The sequence below is a fragment of the Notothenia rossii genome (genome assembly GCF_949606895.1).
Source record: "Notothenia rossii genome assembly, chromosome: 2".
NCBI classification, from domain to species: Eukaryota; Metazoa; Chordata; class Actinopteri; order Perciformes; family Nototheniidae; genus Notothenia; species Notothenia rossii.
Window position 1 is genome coordinate 81,644,225 of NC_136904.1, and position 16,153 is coordinate 81,660,377.

General features: G+C 38.6%; 1 protein-coding gene and 1 long non-coding RNA gene across 3 annotated transcripts in view; both read left to right on the forward strand.

The window, feature by feature from the left end:
* Window positions 1-16,153, forward strand: part of gpc6b (glypican 6b) — a 90,396-nt gene that overhangs the window by 58,999 nt on the left and 15,244 nt on the right. The gene's annotated exons all lie outside the window — the stretch shown is intronic.
* LOC307030185 lies at window positions 14,576-16,153 on the forward strand. Its single transcript, XR_013805571.1, has 2 exons — window positions 14,576-15,125; window positions 15,456-16,153. It is a non-coding gene; the product is annotated as an uncharacterized lncRNA (long non-coding RNA).

Here is a 16,153-nt window from a genome sequence, read left to right on the forward strand (position 1 = left end):
ACTGAGCAATCTCATTCCTCTGCATGTTTTTAAAGCTAGGCTAAATGGAATGCTTGTTGATACTATGGGCACTTGTAAATGTCTATAACTATGTAAATGTATCCTCTAAATATAATGTATGATGTCCTTTATTGTTTTATGTTTCATGTGGAACCTATATGCTGTAGGTCTCCCTTGAAAAAGAGATCTATGATCTCAAGGGACCAATCTGATTAAATAAAGGTTTGAAATGAAATGAAATGACACACATCTGCTGTGAAGTCACTCTTGCAGCTTACCTCCAGCTGTGAAATATGTCACACAATAACATTGAACATATTGCAGACAAGCAAAGGCGTGGCAGGAACACACAGAAACATGTCCTAATGCTCAAATGGCTAGTTCACATGAGGAAGTGATAAGGAAGTTTCCATTACACCTTGAAAACTTGAGAAAAAGCGCACTAATGGACTTTTTACAAAATTTGTAGTACAATGAGTCAGGCAACATGCTAAATATATCAGTTTAATAAACACAGCATGGTCTTCCTAATAACTGCTAATTGAGTGTGTGACAATACCAAAATCATGTCTTTCCACATGATTATGTTTTAACTCTTGATCACTTGAAGCCTGCACTGAGTGGTCTGAGGTCACATTAGCTAATTAAGAGACTGAGGTGTTGTGGACTAATCAGTAGTCACTCATCATATTCATGATTTAAAGGTCCCATCAGGTACCTGGAGGCAAGCATTTTCTGCTGATTTGACTCAAGTTGCATCAGGATACATGCTATTTATTGTTTGGCGGATACCCAAAGAGGTGAGTAGTGGCAGGCATCACATGCATCCCCCTTTACAGGTGGTTGGGTGGCTTGTATATATCCAGTGTGGACTAAATCCTGAAGTTCAGATGCAGGTTTTGAGCAGGTGTTGGGGCTTGTTACAGAAATATCACAAACATACCATCATTTATAGGGACTTTTTGTCAGTGACGAAGCAGCTGCTGCCTGTTATTTTCTCATGCCTCTACTGTATGCTGTACGCTCGGAGTAGCTGTGAAGGTGTTAGTCTGCTTACCCATGCCATCACTAATATGACAGTTTTTATGTTTTATAGTTTGTCTTGTAGCAGACATGACTGGGTACATCTGTGTTGTGCCGTCCACATTTACAATTGGGCACAACATAATTAACCGTGACAGCGACAGCCTTGTGAAAGACGGCAATTTTTAAAGTGTCATTTCAATAGAACTTCTTGTCTAGATTGACCCAACGTTTCAGAGTCAAACAATGTGCAAGGGAAGGCAGGGAGAGCCTGCATTCATTTATTTTGTTGCCATTGGAGAAACCTGGAGGAGCAAGCCCACCTCCAGCTCAATGAGCCACGACTGTTTAATTGCCTGACATTCTGTCAGAGCACACACGCTCAAAGCTTTTAGAGAAATGGAGATTTGAAAGTCCAAAGAGGGGATAAAGGAACAACAGACTGTCAGGCTAAGAAGCGCATAATAGATAAGAGGTGGAGCTTTTCATTTGACATTTGTAACAAGTTTGGTTCAGTGCAATTTAGTGTAGTTGTATTGGTCCTTTTTGTCTCCCTTGTGTTGTACAAGGTTAACTTTTTATCAGCATGGTTATATAAACAAAGGCGAGACAGAAAAAAAGACGAGACTGTAGAAAGAGACTGTGGGGGACAATGATTGTCGAGAATGAATCCTTTGATTTACAGCTGTATGTCTGTTAACAGCAATACACCCTCTTTACAGAGGATACTTTTTAAAAGTCGATCAGATGTGCTTTGGAAAAAAAGGATGTCGGTATCATCAGGGATTACAAGGTTATTAATATACGCACTCTTCGCTTATTACTAATTAATGAAACCCAAGTCCTCAGATAGCTGATCCAACGTTTTTGATCTATTTGGAAAGCTCTTTCACTAAGGCTTGGTCAGTTCATTTTTGTGTATGTCTAAGACTGGTTGGGGTTTTACGGAATCAAACTTAAAAAAATATCTGGAAGTTTTCAAAGAACGAGATTGATTTAGACAATTTTTACTTGTTTGACTTTTATGTTAGAAAACAACAGAAACTCTAAGAGGCAAGGTCAACATGTTTTTACTTTGCATGCATTGTTCACTGTTGGCCACGGTTCATCTAATAAGTAGGAGATATCCATGCTTGGAAAGGTTTTCTTCGACAGATCTCGTCCTCGTTGGCTGTGTAGCGACTCTAATTCAGACCCCTGTTCCGGGCTATTGTCGCTGTCATATTTGCAAAATGCATGCATTGCGCCCTCAGTTAAATATGTTGCAGCCTCAGTTGAAATGTGATTAGTAATGTCAAGCACAAGGTTTTTGGTCCTAGGCTGAAAGACTGTGTGTGGGCGTCTCTATGCGCACTATTTTGGTTTATGTATGTGCAGCAACGCAAATGGCAAAAGGATTACATGAAGGTGAATTGAGATGATGGGGTGAGGTGATTGTTAAATACTCAGCAAGTCACATCTCAAGGATCTGAAACAACTGTGGCAATTACAATCAAAGGTCTACAAGAAATAAACAAAGGGAAAGCATTACCTCAGGAAATGTTGGAAGGTTCTGAGCATCAACATGAACGCACAGAGAAAGATGGATTTGGATTTTGCATCGGTTACTAGGCGAGTGAGCATATAAATAAATGAAAAAATACATTTCTATCGTGTATTCAAATACACACCATGCCCGCATTTATAAACTCATTTGTCCAAATCCACTGAAAAAACAAACGCTTGGTAAAGATTTATTACCTCCAATTATTTCAGTACCCAGGACAGTGACAATTCTACACTGGCACCCGCTACACACACACAACAAACACTGCTATCTGTCTGAGAATAAGCAATAACAATTAATGTTGATGCACAATGAATAATGTGGGATTACCATTCCTAATTTGGTTTGGTTGTTATTTGGTTGTTTTTAGGGTATTGCATAGGATCAAGAAAATAATCTAAGAAACGCTGCACTGCACAACTGATTTAAACATCGATTACCAACGTATTCAATATCAGCATGACATTTATTTGTTGAGGATATTTTGTCTTATCTTTTGTTTGTCTCCAGCACATTGTAATGAATTGTTATGAATAGCAGTATTAAGTATGCCTCCATCAGCCGTCTGACTGTTGCTTGCCTTTAACTCTCAACGCGCATAGCGTAAATAGAGAAGTGTGTTCACTCTTTGTTCAGTGAAGGCCCTGTCCATGGTGCTGAATCTGGGGGGATTTGCCCTTTGTGACCTTTGACAAAGCAATATGTTGCCCTATTTTGCTGTTATTTTGAAATCTCCAAGTCGATATCAAATCCTGAGAGGTTTTCATCCCTTGCGCGCCCAGGCCATTTGATGTAGGCAGTTACAAAATTACATTTGACTACTGCCTCTGAAGGTTTGTGTGGACAACTTCTCAGTTAAACAAAGTCTTCTTACAACAACTACTTTACAAAAATTGAGGCAAAACAAGATAAAACACAATGATTAATTAAGTACAATAATAGGGGATTTTTATATTCCAAATGTTTCCAAACCTGATTTTTATCAAACGGTTTGTATGTTCAATCTTATTTTCGTCTGTGTCTTTTTAAATCTAATATTTTCCTTGTTTGGTTTGTTTTCTGTGCTCACAACTCTAACCACTTTAATGTATTTGAAGAACAAACATACAGTACCATGACAAAAAAACCCACAGATGAACATTTAATTTCCTGTTACACGGTCCAGCTAAAGTATATACTAAGTTTCAACGTAGTCTTATTGTGACTTCTTAGATATAATTGTTAACAAATTATAGCTTCCTTTTCATCTGTGTACTGTAGATATATTTAACCCTGCCTTTCTCTGCCGTTCCTTCTCTCCCTGCCCGTCTCCCCCGTGGAGCATTTTCGTACTTTTGGCAAAAGTAAACACTGTTGGAATCCAAAGTCAACAATCACCAGTGGCTTTCTACCATGCATTCAGGAATACACCCCAAGGTTAGTCTAAACTTGCCACAGAGATTCCTAACTGCTGCCACAAAAGAACACTTACATAATATTTTAAGGAAAATGGTCTTCATGGAAACTGCTGGACCTCGTGGTTTCAAACATTGAGTCACACAATAAATAAGAGAGGTCGCTTGAGGAAAACCCAAGTAAACAGAACATGATGCATTTGCTTGTCTTTTGAAATACTGTGTTCTAATGTTAGAATAAAGCAGTTAGACTTGGTTGAACTTCTTTCCTTTTTGATACAGAATGTCCAAACCTTGGTTACATCATAAATCATGCGCGTTCATACATGTCTTATACTCAGATTGAAGGTGAGCAGAGAAAGTTTCCCTTCTTTAGCAGATGAATGTGGAAACAGCCTTTTACTGCACATACATCATTCTGCCCAGAGAAGGTCAAACATCCAAGTGAGATAAACATATTTTTGAGCCGAGTTAGACTTTATAGAAAATAACCAAAAGCGAGCTCTTACTGTGACATTAGATCAAGGGCAGTTTGATGTGTGTCTAATGCCAAGGTGTGCTACCTGCCTTATCATACCAATGTGCCAATGTCAGTAGTTGGTTCAAGACCGATAGACAATCACTCTGTCCTTTGGGCTAGTCTTTTCAGTAAGAAAGGTGGCGCCATGGTGGATCAATGCTTAGAATTGCTGCCTTACAGCAAGAAAGTTTTTGCACTTAAATCTTGGTTTTCTCCCTGTTTCTTTCTTTTGGTACTCCATGCCAACCATGCAGGTCAATACACTTTTGTTAAGTGTGACTGTGGTACTGCCTGTCTGTGTGTGTTAGCATTGTGAGAGACCAGGGATGTGCCCGGGGGTTTTTCTCTTACTTAGCTCCAGCCTTCCGTGACTCTGGTAAGTGTGTGAAAAGTGTGGAAAAGGGGCACAAATGCACTTTTTCAGCTTGGTAGGGTGAGAGTGAACTCATTATTTATCAGACTGAACTGTTTTTTTTTTATTGTATATGCTTTATTGTAGAAACTCGAACATCCCTTTTAGTCTCTGCTCACTTTTATTTAAAGAAATGTTATTCATGTTAATTTAGTCCTTGTAATAGTATAACATAAAGTAAAACCGAATATTCATACGCACAATCTCTCTCATTCTTTGCCATGTTCAGTAGGAAACATCCGTCTGTGGTTGGTAAAGTCAGTTGTCAGTAGAAAAGCACAACCGCTCTGTTCCCAAAACTTTGACCCTGGCATTACATTCCTACCGTCCAGGAACATGTCAACTGTTACATTCTTGTGTTGGATCCAGCGTAATGGAAGCAAAGTGGGCCTATCCACAGCTCCTTTCTCAGAGTTGTCGTATTTACTGAATCTTGCCCAAACCATGCAATTATGTGGATTCCACAGATTCTAACAAAACTCGTACTTTTTCTAAGACCACACAAAAATAAATAGTCTAGAAATGCACATGTGGCTTGATACTTCAGCCAGGCATTGTTTGAGCGTAAATTAAACAATCCCCTCGGTTATGGTTGGCACTCGAGTGTAAATATTTGCTCTGAAATTACAACCTGACAAATACCACATATAACTTTAAATGTAAATCACCTTTCAGCAGAAACAGGTTTGGTCTGGCGTCTTGATGATTTATCACTGAAGCAATGTGGGAAACAAACATGGATTGAAATGGTTATTGCTTCTTGGTGGTATTATGGAAGGACGTTTCTCTTACTTTTTCCACGCAGGATCATTGTGCTTTTCAAGCTAACTGCATATGAAGTACACACTAGTCATGCTTTTATACACCACATTCAGATACATTTCACATATTGCTAAAGGAATTGGCATACTGAATAAGCCTCTTTGTTTTTTGTTCCCACACAGCACTGATAGTACAGTACTGTGTGTTCTCTTTTTCAACAACCAACACGCTGAAGCATTATCCACTTATTCTGTATCTACTGACTCAGTGTCCATCACCCACACTGTCTTACGAAGACCTTTTTAAACTTGATGTCAGATGTAATGCTCTTCTCCAGTTGAGGGCGCTTTGGTGTATTCAATGGAGGATAGAGTTCAATGTACAGAATGAGAGTATTTGATTTCCTGGGAATACAATCTCTATACCTGCAGGAACCCTGGGTTTCTCGCATTTAGTGAATTTTTCAAAATAAATTCTAATATAGTGGCTTATCTGTGGACGAGTCCTGATCTCCATCAGAGCTGTCAGAAAAAGAAAGATTTGTCAATAAATAAGAGATCAGTGTTTTTTCACCTCAAGGTGGATACTCTCAAAACAAATTGCTTACAAACTTCCAAATCAATATGAAATACATATAGAATCAAAATAATTTCATAATTTACGAAGAACTGTGGTGTAAGTATATTTCCTGAAATATTGGATGAACAAGGTTCAGTCTATATTTTCTATGTTACTTTGACTTGGTAAGTGTATACGATCTGAATGCTGAAGTTGATGCGGAAACTTGTTGGATATTAACAGCTACAGCTCGAAAACATCCCTGTTGCAGGTTTATTTGGAAGAGAAAAACACGTACATGTCCGTTTTTGGTTTCATCCCAAATCCAGAATTAGGAAAGCACTAAAAGATGATCTCTAACTTATACCATGTTAACTCAGTCAGTACCACCTTCGTCTTATCTTTGAGCAAGGTACCTATAACATCATTAGTTGAGCTGCAAAGCTACTGGATAGATTCCACAATATTTACAATTGTGTGTGTGTCAAGCAGGACATTAATTAAATTAAAAAGGCCAGTTTGTGTGGCTGTGTAACAATAATAATAATAATAATAACAGATTTAATTTGTTAGCGCTTTTACAGGTGCTCAAAGACGCTTTACAGATAATAGTGAAGAGAAAAGAAAAGAGAAGAAAGGAACAAAAAATAAATATATAGTTAAAGTTAAAGTCAAATAATACAAAAACAATCACACATGAAAAGCCAGATTGAAGAGGTGAGTTTTTTGAAGGTGGTGAGGTGATGATGAACAATGAACATATGTCTCTTTTCTTGCACACTAAATGCAACCATATGGTTTCTTATAAAGTCCACACTCCACGCTTTGCTTTGAATGGACCACAGTAACCACACATCAACACTTAATAAATTAGCGTTTGATCACTTCATGGTTCTTCTCAGAAATGTTTTACACATCAAAACATACAGCAGACTGTTGTGGCCGTGAGCGTTGTTCTCTGATCGCATGATTAAAAAGTCAGACCTTCTGGGAGAGAACGGAGCTGTGCACGAGGATTATTAGAAAACAGAGCCCTCCCTCATTACACAGCCATCACTTTGTGTCAGTTGGTAGTGCATAATGAAATAATGTATGTGACAAACATGCAAGGTGACGTATCCCAAAGCAGCATATCTCAATCACACTGTCATAGAAGTGCATGGTGTTACTGCCATACAGCACAACAAGGCTTAATGTCTTTGATTCTGTGGTGAGATAAAGACATCACACAAGCTTAAGGTGTTAACCGGATACTTATCATATCGTCGTCATTCACAAGGTAACACAAAATAATAAGTAAACCTGTAACAAAGTCAAGCAGAATTACAAAGCTGTGGTCTCAATAATGCTTTCTGAAGAAATTGTACTTTGTATAGGCTATATGAGAATATTTTCAATCATATTTCAAATTCATATTTCATACATGCTTTTGTCTAATTAGGGAAACTATAGGAAAATACCTTTAAACCATTTCTATTGCTCACACTTTAGTCCTTTCACCACTTGCAACGCCGTGTTCACGTTGCATGGAAGTAAGGATCAAATGGGAAAAGTGTTTTAGTGAATTCTAGGCCCACATTTATCAAAGTTCTGTAAAGGAAATGTAGAAAGGTTCTTTGTGACCATATAAGGATAAACATGTAGCACTTACCATGTGCATTCACTAGTAGAAACCAACCAGAAAAGAACTGAGACACAAATAATAAGGAACCTTCGAAGAGAGAAACAAAAGGAAAGAAAACTAAAGAAGGGAGATCTGACTTCTGGTTTCCATCCTCACTCAAATAAATGACGTTAATTTAACACCCTGATGTAGTGTCAGCCAAGCTTTCTGATAGGCTGTCCAATAAAGAGCTCCGACATAACATCTAGAGGTCTAGTTTTAAAAGTTTAGCCACATTTGAAAGGCATTGCGTTCAAAGCAAGCTTATAATGGAAAAGTTTGACGTGTCAGATGTTAAATAGTGTTTTTGTCAGGTCAGTTTTGTATGAATTTGAGTACTTGTCATATAAATGATTCTTATACTCCATGTTAATTTAACTTCAACTTGACTGCTGTATTTATGTATTGAATAACATCTGCGTATCATCCAGGGGGGTGAAAGTGACTAGACTAACTATATGGAAATTAGCTATTGGCTCAAATCTGGAATAATTCATCTCTTCTCTTTTCTGAGATGAATGTATTTGTATGCATGGTCTTTTTTCAAAGAAATACATGATAATATAAATGGAGTCTAAATATAGAGTCACACATTTAAAATACTAACATAGTTTTTTTTATCATACATTTTTTATTGCAACATCTTCAATTTACAACACAGTACAGAAGACAATTAAGGTTGCACAACATTTTGGATCAATCCCATCCCTCTATCCTACATCCCACCCACCTACCCACCCACTCCATAGCCCACCCCCCTCCCCTAACATAGTTAAATAAAAAAGAACAAATACAGAGAGAATGAAGACTTAATCTGCCCATACTCATCACATTCATTCCATAATCATTTAGCTAAAATACTATTTATTTTCATTAACCATCATCATAACTCAATCATTTCACAATTAATCCATTCTTAAAGGTGGGGTAGGTAAGTTTGAGAAACCGGCTCGAGATACACTTTTTGGTATATTCCATGAAATGCTCTTAACATCTCGATAGCAATGAATATCTTAAGTGCTTTGACAAAAAATCCATTAAAAAATGTCATCTGTGGAAGCCGTAGTACTGTAAAAAGCACGACCAATCATCTGAGCCGGCCCGGCTAAAATAACTGGATGGCCTACCTGCCTGTCAGCCTTCCATCTGTCCACACACTTATCTCGTGCCCTCATTGGTAATGTGCACGTTTGTGTGTGTTGGAGGAGGGGCTCTGTAAGGAAGTGGCAGATTTCTTCCGGGTGTGTATTTTCAAATTCTAGCGCACTCGAGCTGGTTTCTCCAAAATGACCTACCCCACCTTTAAGGTTAAATCAAAGGCCAAGTCAACCAGTGGTTTGAAGCAGGACTATCATTTTTCACATAAGAAGCTCATTGAATTATTTAAATCATGTTATGCATCGTCCCTCCTTTCTGAACGACTAATGCTGGTGCCATAAAGGCTCTGCTTCTTTTCCATATCTGTCAATACATGAATGAGGCACATAGGCCCCGTTACACTCTCTGCTGCCTGCTCTCTGGGGAGCTCGGCCTGCTGATGATTGCTCTGTTCTCCACAGAGCATAGCTTCCCTTTAATCATCTCCCTTTTTCAAACTTCTTCTGTCGTGGCCTTGGGCGAATCACAAGCACAAACTCACCACTGTTTCATCAATATTCTGTCATTTCCCCACCCCCCCCGCACTGTGGGTTCATTGTGTGATTAATTTTGCTCACCATGATACAACATATTGCCTTACTCTGTAGATACCACGGGACTGAACAAATGGTTTGAGGCAATCTTATGTAAAACGAGCCGCTGAGTATGCCCCACTGTTAATTGACAGTACATAAATATTACATGACTTTCAACAACATGAAGTGATTTGTCATTTATAAGATAAAAAGATCCTGATGAGCAATTTGAAATATGGACAAAAATACTGTTTAAGCCAGTAACAGTAACTGGGCTCTAAAAACACCTGTGTATTATTTTTTAATCTATCGGGCAAACACAAATATCTCTTAAATCAATGATGTAGTTTATCTTTTTCTATTTGTGCAATGCATTTTGGGGGATTATTTCTCAGTAGATTGATAACACCTGATCAAATTAGCCTAAAGAGACCAAAGTGGTTGTAATTATGCGTCTCTTGTAACAACACATCTCCTTCTATTTTTGGAACAAGCATAATCTTTCAAGGTACACAGACATTCAGCGTCACATTGAATTACAGGCATGATGAATTATTTCCCTTGCAACATTTATGAACACTTTTGAAAGTGGAAAATAAAGTTATGTCTCCAGGGTGTCATATAACCCAGCAATTAGATTTTTTTCTCAGCTTTTTCTCTCTGACGTAAGGAATCAAAACTAACTTTGACAACACTGTCAGACAGTATGGCAGCAAATGAAGTATTGTAATTGTGTAAATTCATCAAGACTGTGTACAGTATTGTTTAAGGCAGCAGTTTTAAAATCTTAAAGTATGTGATAGGGTGAAAGTGAAGTGATAAATATTCATTACATTTCCTGAATAGTACATTTATCCTCCCATCACTTTCTGTTATATATACCATTAAAATGCATCTCACAGGATTTCCGCTATACTGTTCAAATCCCGGGCTTGAATATCAAAACAAATGCAAAACAATGGCCGGTTTTGAATAACAATAGAACTCCACTTTATCTCAAGTATCTACTCTCAGGAAACAGCATAATAACAATATCACAGTGCTGTCACCGTAAGATATAAGAAAGGTATATGCGCGGCTCAGGCTGAGGCTTTGTGAACATATTTATTGGACATAACATATTTTCTTTTCCCTCTCTTGGTGGATATTGATTGGATGAAAACAGGCCAGACCAATAATGCACTCAGCTAGTTACCTGCTCTAAGCAACACTGCCAGTCACCTCTGAGGTGAGTGTTTCCAGACAAGGACAACATGAGACCTGACAAGTGGGGGGCAACTGCTACTGAAAACATTATCACAGAGGTCATTTACTTGGTATGCTTTGGGCTAGCCAATATTATTTCTACTCTACGCATCTTTTAATGTGCTAACAGTACTTTAGAGTCCAGGTGGCAGGCCTTGGTTGAGAGAATCTGCTGTTTATGTGTGGACCTGAGCGAATGAGTTTATGACGTGTTATACACCAGATTAAATAGCCGTGTCCGGGGACATGCACCCACAGGGCATCGGCACCCTGATACTCGACACTGTGGCAGTCATTCTGTTGGCCTCATGACCGCATAGTGCACCCAGACTTGGGAAGGAGAGTGTATTAGTTTTTTAGGATTGACTCAGTCAACAATATAAACTTGATCAAGAATGTGATGAAGAGGCAGAGTTATTCTGACTGTGGCCTTCCTCCCTGTGAGAAAGTATTCGGCCTGTCCTCAAAGTGGTCACTGGTCAGGGAGAGACTCATGGCATCGTCAAGGTCTTGGTATGAGCACAACCGACTCCCTGACCTCTGTAATTGAGATGCAGGAAGAATACTGCATTCGTATCAAATGAAAAAACTATTTTAATGCAGACAGGAGGAGCAGCTGCCAGGGAAAATAAGTTGATAGAGGAGTTGTCTGCCCCTTGTGGTTCAGTGGTGAGACCTGCTGCCGAGTCTAAGATTAGATTGAACATGCACTAATTTAGCTCAGACTTGCAGCAGATGGACATGCTCCATGCCTAGAAATTACGACATCCCTAGATAGTTCCTTAAAAAATGTCAAATTGTTAATTTAACAAGAGAGAGGTGTTACAGTATAACAAGGGGGAGAAGGCGTGCCTATGAACGAGAGAAAGGGAGGTTTACCAGCTGGCACACAGCCAGCTGTAGGTCAGCTTTGACATCGCTCTAAGCACGATGTGTTATGATGAGACTAAAAGTTAAAGAGATAGTTGTATTTTTACAGAATGGCAGATAGCACGCGCGGGCATCATCCCACAGCCAGATAAGAGCTTCGACCGCTGACATTGTGCTGTTGCCAGGAGTGTGATTGCGGCTTCAAAGCCTGTGACACGTCAGCTTTTGATCTGAGAATAGGCAAGGGCATCCAAATACCACTGGTCAATGAACAGTGCGCTCACATGACCGTGCTGGGCTGAAAGGTGGCACACAGAAGCCGACCCTGTTAACGATAATCCGTGTTTGTGTGCGTAAAAACAAGACTGATAATAAATACTGGGAGAAATGCTTGGAGTATCTGTACACACAGACGTTAAGCCGCTAATGCCTTTATCTCATTGCCTCACACTGTTTTTTTAGTACATAATTGTTCTCTGTCAACAATTCCTTGTGTTTGCTTATTTTAGATAGCCAATTCCTTTTGTACCGTGGGTTAACATTGGACTGTATATCTGTTATATTTGACCAGGTTTTATTTGTAAATAGAAGAATCAGAGGTGAGGCGTGTTTGTATCACGGCACGCAATATGTGTGAGCTGTAACTCATTATGGGCCTCTTTTCAATGCTGTTTACTTCTGGATTAATCTTCTGTTTAATCTGTTTAGTAAACTTCCTGTTTTCCTGTTCCTACGGATAAAAAGCAGGAACAGAGAGAGAAGAAAATAATAGATTATTGATTTGATTACGCGTATGATTGAAAAAAACATTTCTTTAAATTATAATTGGCAGACAAAAGAATAGTGCTTACAATCTTGCTGTACAGCTCATTCACATTGTGGTACGATACAATAAAAACAACGGGAGAGAACAGAGGTGTTACAGGGAAAAAGAGGCCGAGCATACACTCTTATATCACATCTGAAAGAAAGACGTGGGGCTTTTTTTCACTGAGCTTTTTGGAATAGGAGTCTGGTCTAAGATTACAGGTCAGCTAGCCATGAAACCTTCACTTTCACTTTGGACCGGTGGAGCAGATAGAGAGACAGAAGCAACAAGAGAGCAGAGTATTGAGGGGGGGGGGGCGAGAGAGAGAGAAACAGCATGAAGTAATATATGGTTCCTGACAGGAAGCATGGAGACAGAGGGCAAAGGAGAAGAAATATGTCACTGGAGGAAGAGTAGCCAAAACTACACCTTGCTGCAGTTTTTTCTTTTTACCCCAAAGTTTATCATGAATCCCTCCTTGTTTTAGCTTAGTACTTTTAAAGGATTAGTCGTGTGAGATTTTGTGTTTTTGGCATCCTTACCAAGTCCAAGGAAAAGACAGAGACCAACAATACATTTTCATTAGATTTTCTCCAAAAGCCAAAGCCTGATATAAATCACAGCATTATTGTTCTGTGCATGGCTGATTCCTTTTTAACCGATTCATTCCTCATGCTGCTGTAATACTTACCTGGGCACCAAATGTGCATTTATCCCCAACTAACAATACTTAAATAAATAAACCACTTTATATTTCTGTAATGAACTACTATCTGCTATAAAACTGCAAGTCTTTTTCAACACTTAAATTGATTTAAATCTTGGGTTTGAGACTAAGTCACATATATGGGGTCAGAGAAGTCAGAAAGTGTTGAAAGATGTGTTTATTAAATGTAATATATAGAAAACTGCCAGTACACAGTCAAATCTGGAGTGTTAATGTAACTTAAATTAACACTTAAGGGAGGGATTAACACTCTTTAAGTGTTAGATTAACACTTAAATTAAAGAGTCAATTTTAACACTGAGCCAGTGAACATATGGTCCTTATCACAGTGTTACATTAACACCCCAGATGTTACTGTGTATGTATTACAGTTTGTTTAACAAGAAATCTTTTGGCGTGCATTTTCACAAAGTTGTATGGAACAGTAAATATCATGCCTTTAAGAAATACAGAATGTGGATGATCTGATGGATTAAACAGATAGAGGGCAAGGCCATGTGAAGCCCTGCAGGACAAGCCTTCCTCCTAAAGACCTTGTGAAAGTGCAAGAGATATGAATGTTATTTTCTTCGTTTTACTGTGCATCAGTTTGAAATAGAAACACATCAAGCTTTGCCTGAACGAAAATGTGTTTATACTATTAACAGTATAATTAAAATATTTCATCTGGTTTTGTAAGAGAAAAAACAACAGTAGGGGAGTATTGTTGGGTTGATGTAAAATCAACAATTTAATTATACCCACTGTGAAAAAATCACATGGAACAAATCTATTTCTTTCTGCATTATTAACAGTAATTCCCCCTGTTTAGCGTTCATTAGCAGTATTTAAAACAGGGGTAGTTTACTAATACCAATACTGTACATTTAAAATGTCCTTCTAATTCTTTAATGTGTGTGTATGTATTAATGTTAAATACTGGTTATTAGATTAATTTAAATCCTTATCAAAATATCATGTACATATGCTACAAAATGTTTTTTTGTGGAGATGAAAGAAAACCAAATCCTTCGTGTCATGTTTAAAACATTATTCTGCTGTGCATGCAGTGAACACATCTGTACAGTTAAATCGTCCCAGCACTTAAAGGTAAGGTAAGAATAGGCGCTTTCACACTGCAGTACTTTTCCCACAAAAGGTTCATGAGAATTTAGTTCATCAGAACTCTTTAGTTCTGATGAACTAAATACAGATCGCGTGCACACCGGAATAAATCCCTGGGGGTGGATTAGGCAAATGAAGCCGCTGACGTCACTTCTTCTTCTTCTGCTTTGGGTTTACTGGCAGGCCGCAAACAACTTCACGCGTATACTGCCACCCGAAGTCCCCGGAGTTGGGGACTGGCTTCAGTAGAAGCTGCTGGGATATGGAATCAAATTAGGGTCAATAATATTCACAAATTATTTCACAGTCTGCAGTTGTATATCACCTGTTGTGCGCATGTGAAAAGATTTTGTGCATGTGTAAAAAAGTTTTGTGCACACAGATATAATTTGCTCGTGTAAAAACATGTTGCAGCTGTAGAAATATTTTGTGCGTGTGTGAAAAGTTTTTGCAGATATAATTTGCACGTGTAAAAAAGTTTTGCAGGTGTAGAAATATTTTGTGCAAGGATATTTACAACAGTGAGGTTTCACAAAGTCTGAGATACGGACACACACATTTCCTATCTGTGTGTGCGAACCTGAAGTTACAAGCTACAAGCTGCTATTTACGAGTACGAATTTTGACCCTGTTTTTACGCCTGAGTATGCTAGCCAATCAGCACGTTGCCCACTGACTAGCCAATCAGCACGTAGCCCACTGACCATCCAATCATAGGACACAAGGTTCTAACGCGTTCGTTTTGCTGACCTGCGCCACTTGGAGCGTGCTTGCGGGAGTCAACATGGAGGAGCCCGAGGCGAACTCTTGTGGGACACAGGTGGGTTAATTACATGCTACCACGGAACATGCCACTACAGTTTTAATTAACTGACGTTACATCGTAATTAACTAAATATATCAAGACAGCTGTGCGTGCATCCCGGAGTTACTTAAATTGTATATTTAACGCTAGCTAGTTGATGTGGTCTTTGCTAATACTACTTTGTGCCACCCTCCTTTTTTGGGCTCAGTACTATCCCAACAAAGTATTTCCATTTACCTATATATAAAACAACATGGTAAAGCAGTAAAATACAGCTCATCTTTAAAAACGCAAATGTCATTTATTTGATGTATTTCCACAACCTCTTGTTGTCTTTGAATGCAGCCTCTCCATCCCAACTCGAACAGCTGACAAAATTCTGGGTAGGGTGGGAAATCCCTACAGACACCTTGAAGGTCCGAGTTGTGAAGGGGGCGTACCTGAAGTCTTCCACATGTTTTGGCACATTGCATGTACCTGGGCACTTCCAAAACTATGAGGACTTTTCAAAGCATGTGGAGAGCTGCATTGCAACCTATGTTACAGGCTTTGGTCTAGTTTAGATACTGCTCATCAGTATGATTCTGTTGCAAAAAAAACATTGTTTCAGTGTTATGGAGCTTCTGCTTTTGTTCATTGGTGTAAAAAGGGATTTTGTCTTTGGTATTCTTTCACCTGAAAAGAGATCTCCATTTTAAGAATATCGACTCACAGAAACGAAACCTTTTGAGATTATTACTACTTCATTTGTTCCAGTGGTCAGCTCAAAATTGAACTTGAACATGACATTTTGTGACAGATACTATAACCTTTGCCTGGTACTCTTTTTGTACTGCATTTTGTTGGAAGGGCTGTTTGGATTGTGCCATATGTAGTTCTGGCACCTGGTTCAGGTAGTTGTAACCAATGGCATCATTCATTCTGTTAATAGAGTCAATATTTAGAAAATGGTCTATTACAGTACTTGTTATTGCTGATGTATTTACTTGAATCCTACAGCTCTTGTATCCAAAGATTCTAAGAAATAAACCATTGACCAGTGA